The sequence below is a fragment of the Actinia tenebrosa genome, unplaced genomic scaffold (genome assembly GCF_029948245.1).
Source record: "Actinia tenebrosa isolate PJP-AT-01 unplaced genomic scaffold, QUT_ActTen_1.0 PGA_scaffold7__59_contigs__length_16204524, whole genome shotgun sequence".
Classification (NCBI taxonomy): domain Eukaryota; kingdom Metazoa; phylum Cnidaria; class Anthozoa; order Actiniaria; family Actiniidae; genus Actinia; species Actinia tenebrosa.
In genome coordinates, this window is record NW_028292584.1 from 9739798 (window position 1) to 9746797 (window position 7000).

At 37.7% G+C, this 7000-nt stretch overlaps 2 long non-coding RNA genes across 2 annotated transcripts; both read left to right on the forward strand.

Moving 5' to 3' along the window:
- The first annotated feature begins 2097 nt into the window (after positions 1 to 2097).
- Positions 2098 to 3535, forward strand: LOC148905539 (uncharacterized). Its single transcript, XR_016121796.1, has 4 exons — positions 2098 to 2140; positions 2455 to 2577; positions 3285 to 3416; positions 3497 to 3535. It is a non-coding gene; the product is annotated as an uncharacterized LOC148905539 (long non-coding RNA).
- Positions 3536 to 4553: 1018 nt separating this feature from the next.
- LOC148905540 (uncharacterized) lies at positions 4554 to 6419 on the forward strand. Its single transcript, XR_016121794.1, has 2 exons — positions 4554 to 4630; positions 4937 to 6419. It is a non-coding gene; the product is annotated as an uncharacterized LOC148905540 (long non-coding RNA).
- Positions 6420 to 7000: the final 581 nt, after the last annotated feature.

The window sequence follows — 7000 nt, forward strand, 5'->3', positions numbered from 1 at the left end:
ATTAGCTAGTTTTGTAATTATAATGCTTTATATAGAATCCTTTCCTTTCCTTTGTTTTAGTTTTGTTTGTTTTGTTGTTTTTTTCTCGTACATTACATTATTATATTATTTATATATGGATTTTTTGTTTTGTTTCAGTTGGAACATTGAAAGAATGTCCTACGCAGTGGGACAACGACAATCTCGGTAACTGAATTTATTGTCTTTTTATTTTTTGTTAATTCTTAATTAAGTAACAAAGCATTTCGTTTGTTATATTATGCATATAAAGCCTATATGTACACATGTGTATTCAAAAAGTATAAGTAACAATTTTATTCTATCTTTTTACTCATTTTCCATTTCATCTAAACAGAGCTTCAACTTTGGTTCGACAAAAATGTTGGAGGAGATGGGATTCCATCAATTGGGTCATTCGAGCAGGTAAAAAAAGCTTTAATAAAATAAAGGTGTTCATGGTAAAATCCTCATTGTAAGTATAATAATATAAATGTGTAATGTCTGTGTGCCAAATATTTTTTCAGTTGGGGCACCAAGCATTAACGTCGGAACGGTCGCTGCTTTTTGTTGTCGTTAATGACACCGTAGCTGACATGCCCGAAAATTTGAAGGCGTTCTTAAGGTATTTACTTTTGTTTAGTTTTATTTAGTTTAGTAGCCTTTGTGTGCACGCACACCGTGGGTTTGATTACCTCAAACGTTCAACAGTATGCAACAGCCACACCATAAGAAAGACATTTTTTATTTTCATTTATATAAAGATACAAATTATTTCCTATTTGAAGCTTCAGTATTTTTGCTAATTTCATTTGACGACCCTCGTTTCTCCACGAGCATACGAAAGTTAAGTTTACATTTATTTTGCCAAAACAGGTCCATTTGTAACATGGTTGCCCACGGTGTACCATTGGTGAAAATTACACCAAAAGGAAGTCAGGAGGGGAAAGCTAGTAAGTTGCACGGTATTTTTTCTGATCAGTTCAAAGACAGCCACTGTAGCAAAATGGAAGTGAAACCTTAATAATATTGTTCTTTCTTACAGTAATGTCAAAATACGACTTACGGTTGACAGAGGGCAGCTCCGTTGCGTTTGTATTGTGCGTCCCCACTATAACGGGCCGTCTTTTGCCAGTCGAGAGGGATGTTGGTAAGTTATGATGTCCAGTAACTTATGGAAATGCTATGGAAATATATTTTTTGTACCAAAGTGTAAGTAAGTACGTTTCACGTGTCACGTAATTGCAGTTGTTTAGTGATCTATTATTATTCTTTGATAGGACTAAATTCTGTTGACGATGCGGTTGCCTCCGTAACCAATTCAACTGTACTAGTTGAACAGTATAGAATATATAAGTAAGTTTTCGTTTGGAATTGGGATATGAAGGTAGTCATTCTAACCAGAGCGATAATACGTCTACGGCGTTATACATGGTGTTTTTATTACTTAGAGAGGGGTTGAAAGGATTTCCCTTACAGGTTGGTGGAGGAGATATATATATATATATATATATATGTAGAGAGAGAGAGAGAGAGATGGGGGGGTTTACGGGCACCATACGATCCATCCTGTTTTTTGATATTGCGAACTAGATCTTTCCCTCGGGTCCAGAGGCTATTTGTTCGTTCTGACGATTGATGTTCTGAATGAAAATCGCTCATTAGAACCCAGTACAGGAAGCGGTTCAATAGAACCTCTGGAGTCGAGAGTATCTAGATCTGGGTTTGTATACCAAATCGATTTTTCGCTTCGCATTTAGGAAGGAGCAACGTGACAGGGAACTTGTCAAGGCAAAGCAAGACGTAGAAGCTATGAAAAGTAGTAATGTGGATGGCAAGAAAGTAAGTTTCAGTATATATGTATAGCTTTGCATGAAAAAATGTAAAATATTAGCATTTGTATCTTGATTTGAATTTTCAGGTCGTTACTACAATTACATGTTCGCCACAATCTGTGGACATACCGCCAGAGGTAAGTGGAAGTTAGTTTAGCGACAAAAGCGTTAATTTAAATAAGGATGGATTAATTAAGTAAAAAATATAACCTTTTTTATGCATATAGGCGACCAGGGAACAATCGAGAAAAGAAAAGGATACCACTAAAGCCGGAAACGAGTCAAATCCCTCTGATGAAAGCCATAAAGTAAGTAGAAAAAAGGACTGATATGACGCTTATAACTCTTTTAAACCATTTTTCAAATGATATGAGTTTAATTATCTATAGATATGAGTTTAATTATCTATAGCTTACTGTTTTGTCCCCTATAACAGTTCCTTGTGAGAATCCGTGCAAGGGATGTATATTCACATGCCTCGCAGAGATTTATGTCTATAGTTTCATGTCTATATCATTTTGTAAAGTTATCAAGATTGGAGTGGGGGTTATAGCGGACGAGATGATATGTTACATCATACATTCCCAAATACTGATATTATCTGGGGTGATGTTTCTGTTAGATAAGAGCAGCGCGGGAGCAAAGGCTTCTGCCTGAAGCTGACGAAGCAACCGGTGTTAAGGTTAGAGTTGCCACTCCTTGTGGTCAAAAAACAAGGTTCTTCTCCCCGGATGGGAGCTATCAGGTAGGTTATGAAATATTTAAAAAAACGTACAGCTCTTTATATACTTCACTTTTCAATTAACGGAAAATATAGACTATCAGCGCAAAGAAAAACCAAACAACCAACCAGCAAACAACTAATGTGATTTGCGTATATAGATATGATTCATTATCATGAGAGTGCATGTCATTAATCCGTGAAACAAAACTAAATATGTATAGACCTCTTTAAGTTTGGCCTAATGTCTACCCATTTCAAAAGTAAAGCGTATCAACGGCAGTATTTGATCTCAAATATGGATGTTATCGCTTGAGCTGGACAAACAACAAAACTCAGCCTATCTTGCAGGAATATAAAACACGCGTCGTGCTTCTCCTAACACTTCTTTCCTGTTCTGCAAATCCCCAAAGTGTATCATAACTTTATACAGCACAGCAAGCAAGTTTTTTATTTATTTATTTATTTTATAAAATACAATTCATTTGCAATAACCTAACAACGGAAGTTGCGCGCGCGTGCGCAAAAATAGCATGCGCTCACAACCATCAAAACAAACAAATTAAAACAGTTGTTTTATAAAGCTGTTTATAAGGTTTATGCGTCAGTGAATTCTTAGTTTGTTGATAACTAAATATTACAATGCGCTAAATAAGTAGTAAATGTTTCACGGATTAATGGTGTACAATCTAATAATACTGAAAGTGAGGTTTGTAATTATGTCTCTTCAGGAAGTGTATGACTGGCTGGGAAGTCAAGAAGAGAACCCTCTCTACTTTGTAATAGAGACATTTGATAAAAACATTGTGCGCCCTGGACAAACCATTGAACGACAAGACCAAATTTTAAGAATAGTAGAGTTGGTAAGAAAATTACGTTTGTTTGTCAGTACTTGCTGCTCTAGTATTCAATTAATCGATCATCGATGCTGCTTCTTTTATAGAACAAGCAGGAGATGACAAATATTTTTGGTCAGGAAGAGGTAAGTACATATATGCATGGATATTAAATTGTACATGTATGTACTTATGAAGTTGAGGTGAGATATCGTACGTTTAACTGTTAGGTAAAAGTGGGTTTGCTTTTTTCAATAAACATGAGAAGGCCAGCAGGTTTTCACTGTGCGCTTGATACCCGGACCTGGAGGCTAGATGTGTAAACATCGCCTCGTGATGGAGAGGGTAGCAGGTTTTTTTTTGACGGGATTTTTACTGTGCGCTTGATACCCGGACCTGGAGGCTAGACGTGTAAACATCGCCTCGTGATGGAGAGGGTAGCAGGTTTTTTTTGACGGGATTTTTACTGTGCGCTTGATACCCGGACCTGGAGGCTAGATGTGTAAACATCGCCTCGTGATGGAGAGGGTAGCAGGTTTTTTTTGACGGGATTTTTACTGTGCGCTTGATACCCGGACCTGGAGGCTAGATGTGTAAACATCGCCTCGTGATGGAGAGGGTAGCAGGTTTTTTTTGACGGGATTTTTACTGTGCGCTTGATACCCGGACCTGGAGGCTAGATGTGTAAACATCGCCTCGTGACGGAGAGGGTAGCAGGTTTTTTTTGACGGGATTTTTACTGTGCGCTTGATACCCGGACCTGGAGGCTAGATGTGTAAACATCGCCTCGTGACGGAGAGGGTAGCAGGTTTTTTTTGACGGGATTTTTACTGTGCGCTTGATACCCGGACCTGGAGGCTAGATGTGTAAACATCGCCTCGTGATGGAGAGGGTAGCAGGTTTTTTTTGACGGGATTTTTACTGTGCGCTTGATACCCGGACCTGGAGGCTGGATGTGTAAACATCGCCTCGTGATGGAGAGGGTAGCAGGTTTTTTTTGACGGGATTTTCACTGTGCGCTTGATACCCGGACCTGGAGGCTAGATGTGTAAACATCGCCTCGTGATGGAGAGGGTAGAAGGTTTTTTTTTTTTGAGTGGGTTTGACTTTGTGTGTTAACTTTTCCTTGTTTCTATTTCAACTATGATACTTCCCGTCTTTTCTTTTTTTCTCTTAGATTGTATTCAAAGGAACAATGCCTCCAACAGATAAGGGAGATGAATCCACGGTCATCAATGATGGTAAGCCATGCATTACAGTCCGTCCGTCCATTCATTCACTCACTCATTGATTGATTGATTGATTCATCCATCCATTCATCCATCCATCCATCCATCCATGTGTCCATGCATCCATGCATGCATGCATGCATTCATTCATTCATCCATTCATCCATGCATTCATTCATTCATTCATCCATTTATTCATCCATTCATTCATTCATTCGCCCATTCATTCATTCACTCATTCATTTATTCATAAGTTCTTTCAATCATTTATTAATACACAACGGCATGTTCTTACATTTTTTTCTGTGCTATGACCAGTTGAAGAAATACGTGAGCGGAATAATGATCAGGAACAAGAGGAAGCGAAAAAAAGGTGGCAGACTCAGAAGAAAGCCTTGAAGCGGCAACGGCGAAGACTTAATGAAAAGGAGAGAAAGAAACCGAAGAATACAACCTTAGAGAAATAGACTAAAAAATTAAAAAAAAAAATGCAGTAGAAGAAGGATAACACAAAAGCAAGAGAAAATGAACTAAGAGAAGGAATTCCCCCTATATAGCCTTGTAACCATCATGTGCACAGTTTGATGCTATTTTTAAACCATTTGTTTTTCTGCATGCGCATTTACTGCGCACGCTCTTCGCTGTTTGCTTACGTTTTTGGGGTTTTCCGTTACTTCGACTCTGCCCTGAATATGAATGTGCACGTCGAAAGCTTGGCAAATGCGACAGAAAATTGAAGTAGTAGTATGTTCAACTTTCTGGAGTAAATTTGCATTTATTTTCCGAAGCTTCGGACCTACATCGTCATCTTAGGGCAGATTTGAACATTTGAACATAAGAAAAGCATCAGCAAACAGCGTAGAGCGCACGCGTACTATGCGCGTGCAGAAAATCAAACGATCAAATAAATGATATCATTGGATGATATTTTTAGAATAGATTCTAAAAATAGTATCAAAGTGTGCACATGATGGGGCACGGGGATTCCTTCTCTTAGTTCATATTCTCTTGACAAAAGTTTATATTGCGGCTTCCAATAGGACGTTTGCATGATAGAGTGATTTTCATATGATCGTGAAAGAATAGGCAAACTAATAGTTAGTAGTAGACTCTAAACCAATGATTTTCTTTTGTTCTTTATCAACTATTACAAACTAAAGGGTCTATTTTCTTTCACGGTCATATGGCAATCACTGTAATGTCACTGACCTCTACTACCAGACTCCCTTGCACACTTTCTTTTATTCAGTTAATCAGCACCTGTTGTATTACTATTCTCATAGGGAAATACAAATTTGAATAAGAAAGAAAATTCGCGAAGCATTATGGTAGTGGGAGTCAAATGACGCCATCATGCAAACGTCCTATTCTTCAATCGTTGTGGTGTTTAAGACAAATATTGTGTTTTAAGACAAATATTGTTAAATATTGGCGGGAATTTGTGGGACGCGTTTTCAGACAAACAAACAAAAGTCAGTAAGAAAGGAAAATCAAAGGTCATCAACGTATTATATATTTGTTAAAGTTCTATGGCGGCCTAAAAAGCTTCTTTTTTTTTTTTTTTTTGCATTATGGAAAACTAGATTGTAGCAAAAGTACAACATACTTATCACTTAACTCACTGATAAGCAAGCTGCCTTGTGAAATTGTGTATGTAGAATGTCTTTAATAGGTGTACCTCATCACATAAAAGGTACTGGTAGATTAGTATTTGTCATATGAAACAACAGAAATACATAAAAGACATGGCATGTAAAGGTATGAACAGTATATGGTGAATTAAATCAACTTGAAAGGATTAGCAATTGGCACAATAAAACTCTTTATGGTAACTTTCTTCAATAAGCTATGTCTCATCCGGTATTTATCCCTTTAGTCCCATCTATGTTTCATCCCCTTAGTCCCGTCTATGTTTCATCCCTTTAGTCCCGTCTATGTTTTATCCCTCTAGTCCCATCTATGTTTTATCCCTCTAGTCCCATCTATGTTTTATCCCTCTAGTCCCATCTATGTTTTATCTCTCTAGTCCCGTCTATGTTTCATCCCTTTAGTCCCATCTATGTTTTATTCCTTTAGTCCCATCTATGTTTTATCCCTTTAGTCTCATCTATGTTTTATTCCTCTAGTCCCATCTATGTTTCATCCCGTTAGTCCCGTCTATGTTTTATCCCTTTAGTCCCATCTATGTTTTATCCCTCTAGTCCCATCTATGTTTCATCCCTTTAGTCCCATCTATGTTTTAACCCTCTAGTCCCATCTATGTTTTATCCCTTTAGTCCCATCTATGTTTTATCCCTTTAGTCCCGCCTATGTTTCATCCCTTTAGTCCCGTCTATGTTTCATCCCTTTAGTCCCGTCTATGTTTCATCCCTTTAGTCCCGT